The 9,819-nt window shown below is 33.0% G+C and overlaps 1 protein-coding gene and 1 long non-coding RNA gene across 3 annotated transcripts in view; both read right to left on the reverse strand.

Annotated features, from left to right (window-relative positions):
• The window catches only part of LOC138693036 (gastrula zinc finger protein XlCGF26.1-like), a 101,199-nt gene extending 94,517 nt beyond the window's left edge, over positions 1 to 6,682 (reverse strand). Inside the window, exon 1 of the mRNA XM_069816562.1 lies at positions 6,437 to 6,682. The gene's annotated coding sequence lies outside the window, so the exon portion shown is untranslated. The remainder of the gene's footprint in view (positions 1 to 6,436) is intronic.
• On the reverse strand, positions 750 to 5,091 carry LOC138693377 (uncharacterized). 2 transcript variants are annotated; one of them, XR_011330295.1, is made up of 6 exons: positions 4,628 to 5,091; positions 3,507 to 3,663; positions 3,156 to 3,406; positions 2,768 to 2,893; positions 2,339 to 2,546; positions 750 to 2,065 (listed from the first exon to the last, which is right to left on the reverse strand). It is a non-coding gene; the product is annotated as an uncharacterized lncRNA (long non-coding RNA). The 2 variants fall into 2 exon arrangements; XR_011330294.1 differs by having other exon boundaries at positions 2,768 to 3,406.
• Positions 6,683 to 9,819: the final 3,137 nt, after the last annotated feature.

The raw sequence follows: 9,819 nt of genomic DNA on the forward strand, positions 1-9,819 counted from the left end.
TGGCTCTGTAAATATAAATCATTTAAGAAATTGCAAACTTAGGGTGTCCATGATAAAGTGTTACATTGGGTCAGTGACTTGATTATTTGATTCATTGTCACAAATATGTAAATAGAGACAGATTCATCTGGGCTTTCCACATTGTTGTTTTCAGGAATACATTTTCCAATATTAATGTCGATGGTCTAACTAAAGAAATAGGTCTTATGATAATCTCATCATTTGCAGATAATATGGTTGTCTAGAACAAAAAATCACAGTCCACAAATATTAATAAACTGAGCCAAAATCCCAACAGACTTTTTGACTCTACTTGGAGAATTCAAACTTGCTGAATCAAGGGAAACTTTACTAATAAAACACAATCCCAAGTTATTTCAAAATGAATAGTATATAAGTTAACTTTAACAGATGATGTTAAGAAATGTGATACTTCTCCAGACATTTTAAAAATCATTAGAAACGATAAATGATCTGGTCAGTGAGTGACTACATACAGTATTTTTTATAGATGGATCCTGTTTACCAAGCCATAGATGTAGTGGTGTTGTAGTACAATACCAGTATATTCCCTTTTACAGGGAAGTATATTCAAACACTTGTTTGCCCCATTTTAACCGTGACAATGCTTTTTAGTTTTTTAAACTTTCTGGTTATTGTATTGTGTTTGTGTTTAGTGAAAGATTTTAGATAAGGATGCAAATAGCCATAGTAGCTGACGCGCCCTTTTTAAACGCCACTAACTAACTAACTAACTAACTAACTACCTTCAAACACTGACTAATTTTGATAGTGAAAATTTAGATACACTTTTAAGCTTACAAAATCTCCAGTATCAACTTCATAAATCTGAGAAGGCTGTCATACTATCAGACTCAAAATCAGATATTCTTGCTGCAGTATTGGACGTAACAGCATGAAATCTCAATATTTTACAGTGTTTTAATATTTTAAGCAAAATGGTCGAATTACATCGACGACTGGTACTTCTGTGGATCCATGAACTTTATGGAGTGGGAGGTAATGAGGTAGTTGAAAGGTAGCAAAATTACTGTAAGGTTATCTATACCTGCATCTTACCACACTGTTAAAAGAATAACAAGATCAGAACATAACAATGTGGTAACAAAAATCGGAATGATTCTAAAGCAAATGAAAAAATTGCAATAGGCCATCCGGCATCTGCTCCACGATGGAGGAAAATCCTCAGAAGAAACCAACTAATCAGACCAAATGGGGGATCCAAACTACCCTCGAGTGCAGCTCTGAATTTGCAGGCCAACGAGTCTACCGACTAAGCTACATTGGTGGCTCCACTAAAAATATGAAGTACATGGCACTCAGATTATTAAATTGACAAACCTAAACAATTATTCATCAGTTAAGCTATAAAATATAATACATAGCAAGCAAGTTAATTCAATTTAAAAGTATAAACAATTCAATCAGTTGAAATATACAGAAATTTATAATAAATATCATGCAAATTACTTCACATCACAAGCATAAACAATTCATCACTTGTGGTATACAGCCTACTATTTAATTTATAGCACATACAATTCATCAGTTAAGCTATAGGCCTACAGTCTACTATTCAATTTACAGCATATATAATTCATCAATTAAGCGAAACAAAAATATAGTACAATACATAGTAAAAATAATACACCTAATTTAATAACTGAACTTCTATGAAAATCTACAGTGGCAGTACTCATATTATCACAGGCCATGATTGTCTCAAATATTTACAAAGAACTGATATTTCAGAATCTCCCCATGCCATTTCTGAAATCTCAATGAAGATATGGATCATTGTCTTGACTGTTTAACTTTACACAGCTTTCAATCATCTGGTTAAATATTGGAGTGCAAGATAACAAATGACATCAACTGCTGAACACTTGGTATCAATCAACCAACAACTTCATTAGATTAAAGGGGAGAAAAAAAACTGAAAGAATTAATTGTATATAGACACAACACATAAGACAAGGCCGCTTCAGAACAGTAATTGGCAAGGCTCTGTTGTTTTAGGATTCTTATGTAGATTCAATTTCACCTGAAAGAAAAAAGTAGCATCTATAAGTATGCCTAATTATGAGAAATAAGAGAAACGGTTGCAATAGTAGTAGTAGTAGTAGTAGTAGTAGTAGTAGTAGTAGTAGTAGTAGTAGTAGTAGTAGTAGTAGTAGTAATGATGATAATAATAATAATAATAATAATAATTGCAAAGTATGGAAATTAATATTGAAATATAATATCAAAAGGTGATTTCACACCATCAACTCTTATCATTTAGTACAACAAATCTATTATATTCAGTTGCAATCACCAGTAGCTGTTCTTTCCTCCATTTTGTTGTTGGCTGATTTTTCACAAGTCTGCTATGATATGCAGCACTATCCATGACAATAACGCATTGCCCTAATGTTCTCAGGTCAACAACTGTGTTTGCACCCACTTCTCAACTACAGGGCTATTCATAGCACTATGGTAGTCCTGACTTTTCTTTCAATTGCATGAAAAAATTAAATCAGCACCTGCAATAAAAATTATACCTGGGCATATAATTACGTCACATGAATTCACAGCATTTAAATAAAGAAAATAAAACATAACATAACATAACATGACATGAGATCCTCTTTGGTGAAAGGCTTTCCCACGTTTTTATTTAGTTACCAATTTTTATATTTTTGTACCCTGATTTAAAAAATTACTCTTGCCAAATTTATGTAAAATATAAATCAATATAACTTACCGAGTATAAATCCACCTTTCATTCCGGCATCTAATCTTCCACCCTCATTTGTTGGTCTATGAATAACACCATTCATGTCACTGGAAACTTCACCTGGTTTATTTCATGAATAAGTGGGTGATCCTACTTAAAAAAACAGAGAGAGAAAAGCAATTCACATTGACACTCTAAGAGACACAAACATTTTAAAGACAGGAAAACCGTTCAAGAATTTTATAACTAACCTCTAGTTATAATATGAAACTATTAATTGCAAAACATGTTGTTCCCACTTGAATTCATTACTAGTAGCCTATATTAATTGCAATTTCATATTCCACATAAGTGTTAACCTATTTGTTAGTAAAAAATTCAATCACTCAATGTCTCACAATACATTGAAATTTACCATTCATAAAAATCCAAGTCTCCTCCAAGAATACTACGGGTTTAGGGTTCTCACGCTCCACATTTCTTATATATTCTCTTAAAAACGAATAACATCACTTTCTCGTACATGTGTATAAGGATCCCCTTTGCTCCATAGAAATTTCATCTCTTTCAAAACTTTTTTCACCGATGATAAGGATACTCTAAATAAATATGTTTCATAATCATCATTCATATGTTCCAGAACTTTTGCTGCTGTTAGTACTTCCCCTGTAACAGTAAATGAAAATTATGCCATATTTTTATACATATGACTAATATCAGAATTACATTGCATAAATCAACACAATAATTCCTGTAACTTCCCTACCTTTATGTAACTTGTCATAAATAAATCTCGCAATTGCATCTTTCGTAAAATCATCAGCATCAGTCACTGGATGTTTACGTAGTCTATGTTTTCCTGGTGTCACAAGTGGGGTCCCCTTCTGTGAATTTCTCACATTCGTGGCTGTAGTAAAGCCAAGCTGTAATAACAAACAATAACATAACACTTCTAAAAATTGTTATATCATAAAATTCATGCATGATACCAACATTTGCAGCTATATGAATAGAAAATGATCAATATGTTAGGTTGGGTCTACGATAGGTTTAAGTAGGCTAATATTTAGGTAATTCTCCAGAAAAGCTACATCAAAGAAGGCATAATTTTATTTTGTTTAATTGATTTCTGTGATATTTACATAGTGATGAACACGTGGTTTTAGTGCACAGCCACAAATACTTTCAGCACAAAAATCCTTTGACACTTACCTGTATATTCTAATGCATTGTTGTAGTCCCTCCCTCAAACTTGTTACTAATTACCAATATAACATGCGAGAGGTCCATGACGAAGAGAAATGGTTAGTTTCCCAGTAGTGCGTCCTCGTCCTCTCGAGTGTTATATCTTAACAAGTACTTTGGGTGGGGTAGCTTTTCTGAAGAAACACCATATTTAATATTACTTAGACCAGTCATGAATAAATTATTCAGCCAGAGTCAACGTTCCTATGCTTTATAGAGTATGTTATATAGTTATTATATAAAACTGAATTATTTTTAAGCACCATAACAGGCCAACATTCATGTAATATTTGCTGCAATATCAAGTTAATAATTACAATATGACTTGTATTTTCTTCGGCCGATGTGGCATGTAAATTGTGATCTGAACGGTTAATTTAATACTAAAAGAGAAAACTGGAAATTTACTTTCGTGCTGTTTGATTATTTGTTCCTCTAATTTGTAAATGTATTTAAGCTATCACCTACTGCAGTATTACAGTATCTTAAATGTATTTAGTTTGGCAATATGAAAATCACTGACTAGATTAAACATCTAGGCTGAACTTAAAAATTTGTTTTGTTTGACCACAATCATGAAATTATTAGTGCAAACTCCTAAAACTGAATACCACTTTGAAATGTATGCTTAAGAATACTTACTCCTAATAATTTTCCTATTCTGGTTGTAATTGCTGTCTCCGTTAGCATAATTCCTTCTTCATTATCTTCTTTCTTCAACTCATTATACACGTGAACTACAGATTTCTGAAGCGTACTCTGAATGCCACACATTTTCTTCCTTGGAGGAGTCACTGCAACATTATTTCATTTTTTTGACATAGTAATCAAAATCCAAACACGAAAGAAATTCATTAAAATTTGAAATAATATTTCTATCCATTACCCACGTGCATTATCACCCCCAAGTATATTATATTTATTCGTACTTATCTCACTATTCTTGAATTATAACCACAACGCAACACATAAAATAACTATTATGTATTAATATTAATACTAATATTAATTAATTATTAATAAGTTCGAATTTCACTATCTTCCAGTAACCGGCTGAGAAATCTAGTACAATTTTAATTTCATGGAACTCCAGTACCGGCAAATATTGTCGATATTTGCCTCAGCTGCCAACATACCAGTTACAAAATCACTACCATTTATAGTATTTGTCAGTATCGAAATTCGAAACGAAGTTGGCAAAAGAAAATTCAACCTTCAAACTAGAAAATCACCATAATCCACTAGCATTTGTAGTAATGGGGGAAAAATGGTTAGGTTTCACCCTTGGGGTATCAAGTTACCTGGTCTTCCCTATAGACTGTGCTATCATGTACGCATGCGCGGAAGTGACGTCACAACAAGACGATACGTTAGCCACGCTGACGATACCAGAACTGCGCGCGCCATTAGCCCATCGTATGACCGTTGTTTACGCATGCCTCGCGGACGACATTGCTCGCAACATAGGTGTTGCTTGTTTATTATGCAATCAGATTTTTTCAAATCAAACAAATGTCAATGTCTGCGGAGTCTATAAATTGATTTTAAATATTATATTAAACAATAATTATTACTGTCTTTTAAATATGCTCCATGTAAGTTATGGGCAAATTTGTCATGTTATGTTCCCAAAACTTGGCACCTCCCATCTTAACTTGGCTACGTCTCTGTTACTAAGCCCATTGATTTGCAGTCAATGCTATTATAACTAGTAATGAACTCATAAATTATGTTACAGTGTGAGCCTACAAAATTGCCTACGTGCTTCAACGTAATGCAACTACACGCACGCGAACTGCATTTAAAGACATGCATTTTACCCTTAAGTACTTGGTATTCTTGTTTATTTAAATTCAATCGTTAAACTTTTCATTAGGTATATAGGTACGAAAAAAAATCTTCACAACATTTAAAATAACGTAAGTGAAAGAATAATCTTATGCTGAAGCAGTGTTGCTTTATACAGTAATTCAAACACAAATTTAATATGATCTTCATATTATAATACGTACATACTGGTAACATGCTACCTCAATAGCCTATACGTTGAGGTTGATAAAACTTATGATGATAAAATGATTATAAAATATAATATTCTAAACTAGTGATTAATCACAAGTTAAGAAGAAAGGCCTACTCATTATCATGTTCTACCTGGATTACAGGTACATACAGCCCTGCCACTGTATTCACTGCGCAAATATGAAGATACATGTTGCAGACAGATCAGATTTTAATATTATTTTCATAACACTTTTAAACGATACGTATTCATGACATTTTATAAACAAAGTCATTATTGTCAACCATTAATGTTAATTTTCAGCTTTAATACCGGTATTGAATTTTACTCTATTAAATACTGAATAAAATAAATGTCATGTTACATTTCAAGTTTTTTTTTTAACAGCTACATATCAATTACAAATATAGAGCACGGCATGGACTTACCAAACTTTTCGACTTCTTCTGTTTCGTCTTGTTAGATTCTGCATGAGGAAAGTCCATAGGCCTATATTATTTATTAAATTTCTGAAAAAAAAGAAAGGGTTGGGGAAACTGTAAGTGTAAACTGCAAACTAGTCAGTACTTTGGAGGTTCTTCGTCAGCTATCCTCCAATACAACGCACAAAATCACGTACTGTAAGTATAATAGTAAGAGCCATAGACATACATTTTCCAAATTTTAACTTCGGTATTTGTGTATGAAAGTCAACGAGTTAGAAAGAGAAAGTCTTCTCTTTCTATCTCGTTGATGAAAGTACGTCCTTTATACAACTAACATCTTTTATCCATTTCATTGCTTTATTTTTCGTATGTACATAGAGAAAATTGTTTCCTCTATGGTAATTCAGCTGTTGACCAGACGGGACCAAGCGTGACCTAGTGTGTCACTAAGGTTATATATATCATATATATATATATATATATATATATATATATATATATATATATATAACCTTAGTGTGTCACCACATTTTCGGTAATCGCGATCGGAGCTAATTGCGATTATCGACTGTAGTCTGTCACCAGTAGAACTCTCGTAATATTCGATCTCCGGTTAAAATAGCGCTGAAGCAGTTCGCATTGTACTCCGCTTATACAACTTCAACTGTGTTATCAGTCATAAGAACATAACTTAGCGAACATTACAAAAGTTCCATACAAATGTAGACTCACGCTGTGCCTTGCATATAATCATGTGACAAGTGTACAATGAAGTTTTATGAGTATATCTCCCACTTTATAGTTAGCAGACTTTCAGTACCTATAGTCTATGAAATTAAAAATCTAGTGTCCTTATTTTTTTGTCATGTTTGCCTTCATGTCACATGTTACATGCCTTCATACTCTTTATTAGTATTTTAAGAACTGAAAATGGGCGCAATTTTTAGCTTAATAAAGCATAGGAGAAACTGCACTCCTTTTCCCAAATAGCAAGTACAAGCTTATAAATTCCGCTAGATAATGTGCTTCCCCCCTCTTGAATTAATTCTGCTGGAATTTGATATACACCTGGAGACCTCTACTTTTTTAGATTTTCTATCGCAATTTCGACGTCAAAAGTGTGGGTTCGGGTGTAAATGGCTCAGCAGTTTGTACTTGAATTTCGTCCTGATTATTTCTATTTGGCCCATATTTAGTAGTTTTCCAAAATAGTTTTTCCGACTATTCAGGATTGAATGAGAATCTGCAAGCAAGTTTGGTTTCGTAACAAGCTGTTTTTTATGGTGATGGGTTGTTAACCCTTCGCCCAACCCCCCATGCTGGAGGATCACCCCTTATCAGTTGTCCACGACTGCTTATTCAATATATTCGCAGCTACCCTCCATATCTGGAGGCCATCTCCTCTATCTGCAACCTGAGGACGCGCCATGCCATGATAATAGGGACCTATAATACATAGCATTCTTACATGTTATTTACTTTAAATAGTTGTTCCATTAACAAAAATAACTCGTATGTCTGAATAGCTATTTGAATACAATTTCTGATACAAAGAAATATAAACATGAACTTGTTAAGAGTTTATATTGCATCACAGTCATAGGTTTATAAATTCCGAAAAACTTGATGTGCAAATAAATAAAGATAACAAAATATAATTGTTCTCGTTCATGATTTTTGAAGCAGTTACACTGGAATGTGGAATATTACAAAATAATTTAATACAACTTACCTACTTTAAATATGTAGAGGTTCTTCATAATAAGACTTCATTAGTCTTTAGTTAACAAAATAACAGCTTAACAATATATATATATACATACATATATATATATATATATATATATATATATATATATATATATATATATATATACCGAGATAGATTTGAGTTATAAAATTTTTTTTTTTTTTTGTTTTAGCCAATTCCGCCTTTCAGACAGGATTTGTCCAGTCTTTGAGAAAAGTCATTCTGATGGCACTGATGTTGCAGGAACTGCGGAAGGGTTCCATGGCAGACTGCTGTTTTTCCAGAACTTTGCTGGGCTCTTCTTATCTTCATAGGGCTGCTTAACGTATGGTTCGTAACATTATTGTTGCATTACTGGTTGGGTTGACTCTGGAGTTGTAATTTGATACTTTTTCATCCAGATATTCCCAAATGCTTTTTTCAATGTCTAGAGTCGGAGCCTTCTACATATATTGGGAGTTTCTTCAGTGACCGTGTTATTCATATCCCGACACAGTATAACAAAGAGCTGATTATGTACAAAATTTCTGTGCCTGTTCAGCATTTTGTAACACATCCAAATCCGTATTTCTTAAATCTAGGATTGAACAAGGTTGCAGAAGTAGGAATTTCCAGTAAGTCAACTTTTGCATGCCATGCACTATTATAGGATATGTGCTGCAGGTCACTTGCAGTTCTTTTTTGTGGCTTTTTATTTATTAGATATATTTGTATGCCTCTTACTAACGGTACTGTCTTGGATACTTCTCCACAGATAACTCTGCTCTCATAATTTCCATTGGCTTTAAACTGTTACGCATTCTTCAACAGTATTCCAGGGATCAGCAGTGAGAGGCGTTGGACTATTGGGTAGTGATGCAAAGCAGCTGAGATCGTCTCTTTTACTTTCAGTAATCTTTCCCACATATGAGTAGCTTATTTTAAAAAATACTCGATTTTACAATGTATAAGTAACACTATAGATTTTAACGTCCTGAATACACTGGTGAGGTTATTTTGTGCCAGGATCTACTTTCGTGTTGAAAAATACTGTTAGAAATTCCTTTTGTTTCCAAAACCTACTATTCTCAATGGTATGAAGTGTAATTTTGTTTCCATATCATGCTATTTATGTTTTGTTCCAGAACCTCCTATTTTTAAAAGCAAGTTTAGCCTAGCATTACATTTTATTTCTAAAATCTACTATCTAAATTAATGAAAAAAATAATATAATAAATCGGATTTTTGTAAGTGTTCTCTTTAGTCATATTTGGTATACTAATAAATACACCAGAAAAATCATTAAACAAGGATACAGTATTCTTCTATAGATGGTTACAGACAGAGCACGGTAGAAGTTGCAATGAAGTAACTTCTTATTTGAATCACTTCTTCAACAATATAATAAGTGAAAAATACTTGAACAGTGTGATGGGACTTAAGATTTTTTTCTGATTCTTGTGTTGGCCAAAATATGAAATATACAGTGCTCACTTCCTTTATTCGATTCTACCAACAAAAGAAACTGCAGTTTGAATGGTTCTTCCCTATATGCAGACTTTCCTACATCCCTGTCGATCGTGCATTTGGTTTAGAGACTAGGAAGATAAAGAAGAAAGAAACTATTTAAAGACAGATAAAGGTTTCAAAATCACAG

The sequence above is a fragment of the Periplaneta americana genome, chromosome 17, assembly GCF_040183065.1.
Source record: "Periplaneta americana isolate PAMFEO1 chromosome 17, P.americana_PAMFEO1_priV1, whole genome shotgun sequence".
Taxonomy (NCBI): Eukaryota; Metazoa; Arthropoda; class Insecta; order Blattodea; family Blattidae; genus Periplaneta; species Periplaneta americana.